Source organism: Martes martes (genome assembly GCF_963455335.1).
Source record: "Martes martes genome assembly, chromosome: 13".
Taxonomy (NCBI): Eukaryota; Metazoa; Chordata; class Mammalia; order Carnivora; family Mustelidae; genus Martes; species Martes martes.
Genome location: NC_137901.1, coordinates 46,066,887 through 46,078,348, shown reverse-complemented (window position 1 = coordinate 46,078,348; position 11,462 = coordinate 46,066,887). Strand labels below are relative to the sequence as shown.

At 42.9% G+C, this 11,462-nt stretch overlaps 1 pseudogene across 1 annotated transcript; it reads right to left on the bottom strand.

Annotated features, from left to right (window-relative positions):
* Nucleotides 1-985: 985 nt before the first annotated feature.
* On the bottom strand, nucleotides 986-1,713 carry LOC308353868 (large ribosomal subunit protein uL30-like; annotated as a pseudogene). Its single transcript has one exon. The product of its transcript is annotated as a large ribosomal subunit protein uL30-like (transcript).
* Between the last annotated feature and the right edge of the window lie 9,749 nt (nucleotides 1,714-11,462).

The following is an 11,462-nucleotide window of genomic DNA, read 5'->3' as shown; positions in this document are numbered from 1 at the left end:
TTAAAAGGTAGGGATTTGGAAGCATCTAGACCCTTCAGGCATTGTTATTGCAACATAAAACTCTTTACTTAGGGGTCACAGGTTCAAATCTAGGCTGGGTCAGTAGTGACCACACGTCTGATGGCTGGCCATCTGCTGGCTATTTCACGGTTCACGTGAGATGAATTGGGGGCCTCAGCTCGCCCGCCAGGACGCATCAGAATGGGCACTGCCAGACATCGCTTGGCACTTGGCACAGAGGCCAAGACCCCAATTGGAAGCTCTAGTGCTCCGAGGTTCCTTCCTAGAAAATGTGCACATGGGGGGAAGGGCAGGAGCTAGCTGGGGGAGAGAGCAAGAGTCATTGTCTTATCCTGCCACCTGCTTGATTACAAAGAAGAGGCTTCTTTTCAGGCCTGGGGAAGGGATTAACTTCAAAAAGTTTGTCAGAAACTTTATCCAGCAGAAGAGAGCGGCGATTGCCGGTGATAAATGTGCAAGTAATGCTGTCAAGGAACACTCCTCTTGCTCTCTTGACTAAAGAGAGTAGCCGGACTGGAGAACATGCAGGAAGGTGACAGGACAGGGAAGAATGGGCAGGAACCGCTAGAAAGGTAGACACCTCCGTTTCTCCTTCACATGCATAAACAGTCCCGTGAGCCTCAGAGGCCCAGAGAAGCAAGCAGGAGGATGTCCTATGCTTCTCTTTTGCCTGATTGTCTCCCAGCTGGAATCATGCTCCCTGTAGCAATGCCAGGTTTCCATCTCCTGCTCTCGCTATCTCCCACAGGCTCAGTGTCAAGGACCGGTGTGGACACGGACACCCCCACTTTCCGCTGAGGGGTACTAGTATTACCATCTCTGGGTCTAGGCATTTCCAGACTAGTTTTGGCTCAGGAAACAGACCAAAAAAGAGCACTTGAGTTATTGTTGTTGTTGTTGTTTTCAGTATGAAAGTAGTCATTATTAAATGATGAAATTACAAAAAATAATCACAGTAGATAACTTAGTTCATCCTTCTAATAATCCTATTGATCTGGTCCTCCCTGTTGCCAGCATCTCCACTTTCTACAAAATAGGTGGTCTTTTTCTTCATACCCCCTCATGGAGAAGATCTTTTGAAGGGCCACAAGAAGTTGTTTGCTTCTTTGAAACGTTTTCCAACAGAATAGACCTCGTGAATCAGACCCACTATGCAGATGGCGCCATATTTACGAAGAGATGGGGCAATCAATGTGTTTTCCGACAGGGCGATTCGCTTCATTGTTGATTTTGCCAGAACCACACTTGTAGATCAATGCATTCACCAACTTCAGGTCTGGGTCCCCCCCATGCTACGTATGGATCCACAATCCTTAGCATGTCAACTGAAGCTTTGTTGAGCTTAACAAAGGTGCCATTGAGGATCTGGTCAAGGCAAAGAAGTTACAACACCCACATTCTGAACCTTTGGGCTCACCCCACTGAGAGCTCTGATCCTGACGACAAATGCTGGTGTGGTCTCTGCAGGTACGTAGAAGTTGCCAACTTTTCTCGCCATCGTCGCCATTCGAAGCTCCATTCTGTACATCTGCCTATATTCCCTGTGGTAATGCTTAGCTTGTCATAGATAAGCTTCCTCCTTGCCTTTCGAAGCATCTTTGGGGCAAACATCTTTCTCAGAGGCTTGCTCTTCAACTCTCTGAAATTCCTTTGCTTTCTCGTAAGGGTTTCTGGCATGGCCGGAAGCTTCTTTTTCTTTCTTTCTGTATCCTCCTTGGTTCTATCCGGAAAAGAGGGAGGGCCGTTGAGTTTTAAGCTCCACTTTTTGTTTTCATTTACTACATTATCTCTATTACCAAAGTCCTGGCCCGGATCCAAGGGCAATTTACTAAGTACCAGGTCCTCTCCTGACTTTTGTCAGAGCCCGTGGATCACACTGTCAATAGAATCTAATATGGTGGGATCTGAATATCCGGGGGCCGGTGAAGTTGAGATGGTCATAGTGAGGGACGTGGGCTATTCTGTCCAGCAGCCTGGTGGTGGAAGAGAAAGACAAGGTGATGGGGTAGGGGGAGGAGTTTACAGGGAGGTTTGTTAGAATGAGGGAGGAACCGTGCATGTGTTTTCAGTTTGAGAGGTGGTGAAGAGGGAGAATAAAAATGCACGAGACAGAAGGGAAAATACTTTTTTTAGCCAAGAGCCAAAGGTGGGCAGAAAGGAAAGGAATCAGCTGCCTAAGAAGAAGAGGAATTCTTGAAGTTGAGGGTCAGAGGGAAGAAAGAGTGCCATTATGGATACACTTCAGATGTGGAGAGAGCAGCCTTGAGCCCTTCATCAACGATGTGTCTCTTTTCTTTGCTCAATAGAAGACTTTGCCCTGAGAGGTGGCTGGGAAACTGAGGGATGTACCAAAGACGTGGAGAAAGGGAAAAGAGGCCACAGGGGGACAGAAGTGGAGGGCTGCTGGCCAGGCTGGGCTCAGATGGATTTGCACCCTCTGTCTATGTATTAGTATCATCTTGAAAGCCGTCCACCATGGCTTGACTTTCAGTCACGCAGTAGGGACCACTGCTCTGTATTATAGAAGGAGGTTTGACATGAAAATTGTAAAGAAAGCAGACTATAAAGAATTCCGCCCAATATATACATGGAACAGGGAAAGAAAAGACCAAATGAGATTGTTGAAAAGTTTTCAAAGAACTTTCCAAAAAAAAAAAAACCACAAAAACTTTTCCCTGATTTAAGTCAAACAGCATGGAAAATAATAATATGGTGTTCAAGTCCCATTGTCTCTGTCGGGGGTGATGCTTGAAGAAAAAGAAAGTGTGTTCTGTTGTTAGTCATATTTTAATTGGTCACAATGTGAGGCAAAAGTTCAAAACTAAATGCTGGAAATACCTCCCCTCTGGAACATTCAATTAAAATCTGTGGGGGGAAAAGCTTCAAAATGACAGCCAGAGACTAACAACAACAATAGCAAAAGTCCCCATTAACCCGGGCTTGAAGGAGGCAGATGACTTGAAATGAGTCAAGTGCGTGTGTATGTGTGTGTGTTTGAGGGCGTTGGTGGGGGGCTGGAGGGGTTATCTGGCCACTTCTGGCTAGGACTCAGAAGGTGTTTAGCATTATGAGCCCTGCAAGTGTGTTTTGCTCCAGGTGAAAGTGTGATGTGGACAGAATTCATCTTTGTCAGCTGAAGTCTTGCCTTTTCACACTCTTTCTTACCCTTCAAAGTCCCTGCTTCCTCCCCTTAGGAATATCCGGTATCTTCTCCTATGCCTTCAACTCAAACAGGATTGGAAATGCATTCACACTAAGGTAAAAATAACTGAAGATAGAAAAGATCAGTTACTTACCTCAGGAGTATTAGCACTTTAATAAGGCAGGTCTTAGGTAAAATAAATGTTACTGAACTCCGAAATAGCATCACATGGATGGGAACCTATTCTGCTTATTTATAAAAGGCATTTTGAGACCATCCCACACTCCTGCCAGCAAGAAGGCTATGTGGGATAGCTTCTAGAATTACTTGAGTCCTAGAGGGATCTAGAAATTTTAACATGTTGGATTGATTAAGATGATGTCAAAATCACCATAATAAAAACCGGGGGTTATTATAGACAAAAGGATCTACGAATCCTCTGACATTTAACATTCCACTTGACAATTTCTTTTTGTCCTCAAAGGAGAAAATATGTGCCTGACAGGTGGACTCAGGTGTGCGTACATGGGTGAGCACGGGCACATCTGTGCCCCATGTCACTGTGCAGCCCACGATCCCCCAGAAACCCATGCACTTGTGAACTCGCTCAGTCCTCAAAGCCACCCCACGAAGAAGGCTCTATTATCGCAACATTAGACAAAAAGGGAGCCAAGACATAGAGAACGTGAGTGAGTTCCCTGAGCATGTGCAGCATGCCGGTGGTGGAGCTGGGATCTGAACCCCTGGATTCATCAAGGGTACGGTATCTGGCCTCTAACCACTCTGTAAGCTGGCTTTGAAGAACTCGACATGAACTTCACAGAAGCTGTTGTTTCTGAAAAGGGGCTGAAGAATGAGTTTTCCAGCTTGGAGTGAGGAAGGTAGGGTCTGGTCAGTCTGCCACATACGCGACACACCACGGTAGGACACAGTGGCTCAGCAAGGTCGACAGCATAGGCTGGACATGGAGGGGGCTCGTGCATCCGCATTACCCGTGGCAGGCTGGGTTTTCATCTGTTTTCCCAGCATTATTGCAAATGGCACTTGCTTTTATTCTCAAAAGAATCTGGGTTTGGCTGGTGCTACATGGTGCCCTCACCCATGGGGGAACCGTTCCTGTAGAACCTGGGATGGCCTGCTGCTGAGGTTGTGTTTTATTCTGAGGAGCGGAAAACTATATTTGATGCCCAGAATGGCTTGCAGCAAGGACAGGCAGGAGTGACAGAATAGAGACCCGTCCTTAAGGTACTCAAGGACCTCCTTTGTAGGATTGTTGAGAAAACGAAATTAAGCGGGTTGAGAAGAGCATGATATGTATCAAATGCTCAGTCCATTCTCGATCCTCTTATCCCTGCTTTTCCCCCCTTCTTTTTCTCTTTGTCCTCTTCCTCGCCCGCCTTCTCATTCCACCCTCCTCCATTCCTCCTCCTTCTCATTTTTTCTTCTTCTCCTGGTCATGCCTGGGAGCCACAACCCACCCCACTTTCTCTTCTGCAAATCTTCTCTCCAATCTTCTTCTGCCTGGCTTCCTTCCTTCAGCACCCAGCAGGGTCTGTGAGTTTCCAGACAGGCAGGGTCCAGGTAAGGATGGTGAACACAGCCTAAGAAACAGAATCCAAGGTGTGCCTTATGGTAGTCTGGGGGTGGGGAGGCAACGTGAGATATGATGATTTCCCTACACCCCGATTTTTGAATTTTAAGAGTTCAGCACACTCAGCTGAAGGCTGTTACATTGGCTGCTTATTCAACCTCATCCTGGCAGTAGGAGGAAAAAAAGCCCAACAACCACTGAAAGCCCACATTTTAATACTCACAGCTGGGGATCCGGTCAGGGTCATGTTACCAATATAAACAGCACAAAGCCGGCAGCCTAATACTAATATCTAATAGATCGAGGATCACACATCAGCCTCATACATCAAACGCAGCCTGCTTTTGAAGCAGATATCAAATAATGTTTCCACTCTTGATTATGTTCCCTTTGTTCTAGGGCAGTAAAAAAAGAAATGAGTGAAGAGTCCCTGGTCACGTTATTTGGGGATTTGGTAACAGCAGGCCAAAGAGCGAGTAAGGGAAGGGCTGGAAAAATGTTATTATTTTTAAGCACCCCCCATGCCCCAGGGACTTGGTATAACATCACATTAACCCAGCCACAGGCTCATAAGAAGGGATTATTATGCCCATTTTACAGGTGGGGAAGCCACCTGTAAGCTCTAGTAAGTACTAGAGCTGGGATGCAAATACCAGTGTTTCATAAGAACGACCCCGTTTTGTTTGTTTTGTTTTGCAAGGAGTAATACCCTCATGACATCATAATGTGTATCCAGAGATAATTTCACCATTTCAGGTTCCTGATGTCGCAGTTGCTTATGGCTTATCTTCAGTTGTTAGGAGGGACGCAGACACCATGAATGAAAAATGTCGAGAGAGGAATGGTGTAGCCCGACACCAGTGGCTAAAGTGGGAAGCCCGGCAGAAGTCAGATCCCAAGAAAAATGAGTAAGTGAGCGATGAGCATATGATGGAGACTGATAAGTACTATGGAGAAAAATAAAACAGGAAAGGGTTAGGGAGTTTGGGGAGACGTCTTGATTTAATTTGAAATTAATTAATAGCAGAAATATTAAGTGAATCTCCGGTGTCCCACGGGCTTCTTGCTGGCCTGGAACCTCATGGATGCTGCAGAGTAAAGTGGGTCTGAATTCTGCTTCTACCTGCAAGCTGGCTGACCTTGGGCAATGTGTATAAGCCTTTGTTTTCTCGGCTCTCACAGGGAAAGAGCAGAGTGTGGCCCATAGCGTTGTTGTTGGGGTTCGGTGAGTTACTGCACGTCGGTCCTCAGAGCGCCCGGCATATGCGGGCGGGCCCTTGCTACCACTTTTAGGATTCCTGGTTGTTATTCTGTTGTGGCTTTAGAAGTGACTGTCCCCTCGCCTGGTCATTGGTCCACATTTGGAACTCAGTTGAACTTGACTTGGACTCACTCTCCCTTTCCTAGGTCTTTAGTTCTCTGGTTGGTTTGCTTCGCTGCTGTGTGCTGTGATTCTTCAAACCTTCTCTTCTGGCCTCCTCTGTCCTTAGAGCCCACAAGCGCACATACGCACGTGCTCCACAAACATGACACACACCAAACATAACTACCCTTTCACTTCTGAGAAACCACAAGGAATCAGAAAGAAGTTCCCTCAAGGTCTTGCCAGTAGATCTATAAAGCCCCCTGAGTCTGTCCATCTCTCCTCTTTGCCCCGCACTGATGCAAGGGAAGTATGCCTCCTGCTGAGGACGGTACCCCCACCCCCCGCACTGCACTCAGAGTCCCATCTCCTGTTACTTCTGCCAAACCTTATATCACCACTTCTCCTATTTTCTTTTCAGGATTATTACTACATACAAGTTCAAATTTAAACATCTCCCCCTTTTATCCTCGTCTTCCTGTTTTCCAATAAACTATCTTGGCACCCACATCAATGCCTCACCTCTCCTATCTCCCTGCCTCCTCGCTCAGCACTTGGCCCCAACTGCCCTCACAAAGTCCCCAGTGACTTGCATTTTGCTAATTCCAATATATACCGTTTGGTAGGGACCAACCTGCTTGAAAAACATGCTTTCCCTGATTCTGGTTTCCTGATCTTCTTCTATTTTTCTGGTTGCTTCTCAGTCCCCTTTGCTAGTTTGTCTTCTCCCTTAGGAAATTTTAACATATATTTTTTAACCTGCCCACTTCTCTCTGCCTCCATGGCTACTACCCCAGTCCAAAGCATTGACTTCTTCCACCTTGACAGTTCAATAGTCTTCTGAATACTCTTGGCAGGACCTCATTTCAGATGTCTGCACTGCAGGGACCATGCTCACATTTGCACTTCTTTACTCGCCTCCCCGTTCACCTAGAATGAAGTATTGTCATAGTAACAGTCTTTATCACGGCCCAGAAACCTTTGCATGTTCTCCGTGGCTGCTCTCTCCGGTTCTGTCTCACACCCCTTTATCCCTCACTTTCTGCTCCCAATACACTGGCTTTCTCTCTGTCCTTCAAGTGGTCATGTTTTTGTTTTTGTTTTCCAACATCAAGATGTTTGGGTGAGCTCATCCCTTGGTCTGAATGCTCCTGCCCCATTCTTTGCAGAACTCCTATTTATCCTTCAGAAATAAAACTTCCCTAGGAAAGTTTCCCAGAATGTCAGAGGACTAGGTCGAGTCTTTCTGTTACAAGCTCTCCTAGTACCTTGTTCTTCTTCTTCATAATAGTTATTATAACTGACTGTGTCATTTAGGGTCTAACGTCTCTCTCTGACGCTAGTTTGTAAGTCCGTGGAGACATAGTCAAGTGTCTCCATTTTGCCACGGGGCTTCCAGCACCTAAAACAGTACCTGGACCATGTGGAATAAATGAATGAGAGGAAAAACAAACTTCAGTTTCTAAAACCATTATTCCCAAGGTAGACCTGCAAAGCTGTTGTATTTGATATCTGCGTACTTCTAAAGGTTAAATTCAGAGCTTCAACCTTCCCTAACCTCTTCATCATTTCAACTCCCTCTTCTCATTGAGTTCAGAACTCTGTTTGGATATCTACTGTCACCACCACTTCTTTAAGCCCTGTTTTGAGTGTTTCCTTCTTAAACCCTCCCTGGTTCTCATCTTCTCCATTTCAGCTATTGGTGTCACCATTTCCTTTACTTCTTTAAAGTCAGAACTAGGAAGCTTAAAAAAGAGCATTTAGAGTTTTTGTTTTTTTTTAAGATTTTACTTATTAATTTTGAGTGAGAGAGAGAGAGAGAATGGGGGAGGGGAGGGACAAAGGCAGAGGGAGAGAGGGAATATCAAGCAGATTCACACTGAAGGCAAAGCCCAACCAGGGGCTTGATCTCATGACCCTGAGATCGTGACCTGAGCCAAAATCAAGAATTGGATGCTCAACGTACTGAGGCACCCAGACACCCCTAGAGTTCTTTTTCTTTTTTTTATTATAAAAGCATGATATGTTCACAGTAGAAATTTGAAAAATATATTTATAAAAAAACCAAGAAAGTAAAAATCAAACATTTATCTAAACAGCAAATTCTAACTATTTTGGTATATACTGTTTCCAAGTTTTTGTATGCATACACACACATCGTTCTGTGTGGCTGAGGTTCTGTGGCTCGGTTCTGCCTACCTTCTTAAATTAACATTTTTATTATGAGAATTTTCAAAATAGGGAGAACTGTATAATTAATACTTATTAACATTTTGTCATTTTTTTCATCTAGTTGTCTTTATTTTTGAGTACTGTAAAGCAAACTCCCTATAACACTTTTGTATGTATCTCTAACACTAAAAGCTTTTTAAAACCATAACTAAACTGTCACTTTCATACCTGACAAAATTAACAATAAATTCTCAACTTCATCTAATGAGACCATGTTTGATTTTCTGATTGTCTTAAAAATATCTTTTTACAGCTAGCTTGTTTAAATTAGAATCAAAATACACACATTATTTATACACACAGATTTTTAAAAATTAGAAACATATCATGAAAGCTGTTTATAATCTGCTTTTTAAACTTAAGAATATGTTAGACACATTTTCCCATGTACTAAAGATTTTTCTTCACTGATTCCAATGTCTATATAATATTCCATACTTTTTATATCCAACATCTTATTATGGACATTTAGATTTTTTTCAATTATCTGACCTATGAATAAGGCATTGATGTATATACATGAGACATGACTCATGAGAAGTAGAGAAAACCTAGGCCCAAGATGAATAAAAATATTTGTAATATTTTTGATATTGCCAAATTGCTCTCCAGAAAGGATATACTATTTACTATCCCATAAATAATGTATTCCTTGCAGACACTAGGTATTATAATTGAACAGTTATCATTATTTTTACCCAAATCAGTAAGCAAAAATAATATCTTGGTTTTTTTTTTTTTAATCTTGCATACCTTAGTGTGGTTAAGTATGGCTTGCAGTTCAATAGACCTTTAGATTTCTGTGGAAATGTTCCTGTTCGTGTTCTTTGTCCATTTTTCTAATTTGTTCTCTTTTACTATTGATTTGTGAGGCTTTCTTTCCCTTTGTATTTTCTTTGGCAAATTTTACCGACATTATGCTATGAATGTTGCAAGTATTGTGTTTTGGGGGTTTGTTGTTTGCCTTCTAGACTTGTTTTATTTTACCCTGTCATATATGTCCTTAACCAATTCTAATTTATAATTTCTCAGTGTGTCAATTTCTCTTTCAAATCACAATGCTGTGACTCTAACCGAACATATCAACAACTCTTCCCTCTAACTGTTTTTTTTTTTTTTTTTTTAAGCTCCAAAAAAAGCCCCATTCTCTTTTCTAGTTCACTGTGAAGGCTGCTGCCTAATGAATATTTCTATGGCTGCTTCTCCATCCATGACTTGACAAATGTCTTTTTATTGCATAGCAGATGAAACCTGAAGTTCTCAGCCCAGTATTTAGTAACATCCACAGTTTAACTTAAACTCTCTTTTCTAAACTTATTTCTAATTCTTTTTGCACAGGAGCCATCCATGGCAGCCTGAATGATGTTCTCACTCTTCCCACCAGACAACTCTTCTGACCATGTTCTTGCTCGCCCTCCTTTCCAAGCTCACTGATGTCCAAACCTCTCCATCTTCCAGTCTGATATGCCTATGAAGTCTGCTGGAAGTTGCTTCAGCCCAGGAATCCCTCCTTCTTCTCTTTGTAAATACTTACTATTAGCTCCATACGTCTTTCAACATCACTATTAAATTTTGGTTTTCTCAAAAAAAGTGTGATTCCTTTTATGAGAGCATAAAAGGATCTTGTTCTGATTCTTCTGTAGTTCATGTGCTCCACCCAGGTCTGGACACCTATTAGCACCAAATTCATGATGACTTGACTGTACCTGGGAGAATGGCGCTACTCGCCTGCCAAAGGCAGAACAGGCACTTGGAAATAATTTTCCCTGGTGGTGATAAAAATGGTCGCAGAACATCTACGATCTTTAACTCCACCTTCCTTTTGACTCCTTTCATACAGGTAAACATGAGTGATTAAAGTACATCTTCATTCAGTGGGTGTGGGATGGAATTTTCATCTGTAGCTAATAGACTCACTGAAAGCAATTTAGTGTTCTCAGTGGTTGGACCTGCTGTATGGAAAGGCCACCAACAGATGGGGAGTATCCTTATCTTAGCCAGGGGAGGGGAAAAATATGAGACTCAATCTGTTTCTTTAAAAAATGATAAACTCAAGATGATGTTCACAGAAGCTTTATTTCCATGGTTAGGGAAAAGAAAAAAAAAACAGGACAGAGGAACTCAAACCTCATGTTAAACACACAGATTAAAAAGAGAATCCGTTTGTTTATGCTCACGTTGGAGGAGAACATCGAAAGTCGAGGGTGTATGTCCAGTGTTTTTGCAAAGAGGTGCCTCCTGGAGAACATGACAATCAATGTTATCCATGGAAAGTCACTGTCTTTGCTATGGTGAAGGACAAATCATTGTCTCCCACTGGTCTGCTTTTCAAGACTCCATGATGAACTCTACTCCTAGAAATGTCTGATGGGGCGCCTGGGTGGCTCAGTGGGTTAAAGCCTCTGCCTTCGGCTCAGGTCATGATCCCAGGGTCCTGGGATCGAGCCCCGCATCGGGCTCTCTGCTCCGTGGAGAGGCTGCTTTCTCCTCTCTCTCTGCCTGCCTCTCTGCCTACTTGTGATCTCTGTCTGTCAAATAAATAAATAAAATCTTAAAAAAATTTTTTTTTTTAGAAATGTCTGAACCAAAACAGAATCTTAAGGACTCTAAATATAGACTTAAAGTATGAGATAATTGCCCTGGCTGTATGGCAGGTTTTCCAAGAAATTGTTAGAACCATGTATTTTATCAGAGTGCGTGTTATTTTGCTCACTGATGTATCCCCGTACTTTAAAAAGTGCCTGGCCATTAGTAGGTGCCCAACAAATATTTTTTTAGTTTAACTGAGTCGAAGTATTTTCAAATTCTTGGTCCTATGTTTGGGTGGGTACATGTATGTATGTATGTTAATGGAGAGAAACAAAAAGAAAAATCACGAGCTTGCTCTCAGTGCTGTAATGTTCCAAATAATAACATATGATAATGATGGTGGTTTTCCACTCTCACAGTTCTTTCACCACCCACCCACTCATTCAATGGATATTTATTGGGCACTGATTATATATCAGGAGTTGTCTATATGTGTTTACTATCTAGGAAAAATAGACAAAGAAACAGACAATACAAAACATGTGTCAGAGACAGTGCTAATCAAAGGGGGCTTAAGAAGGACA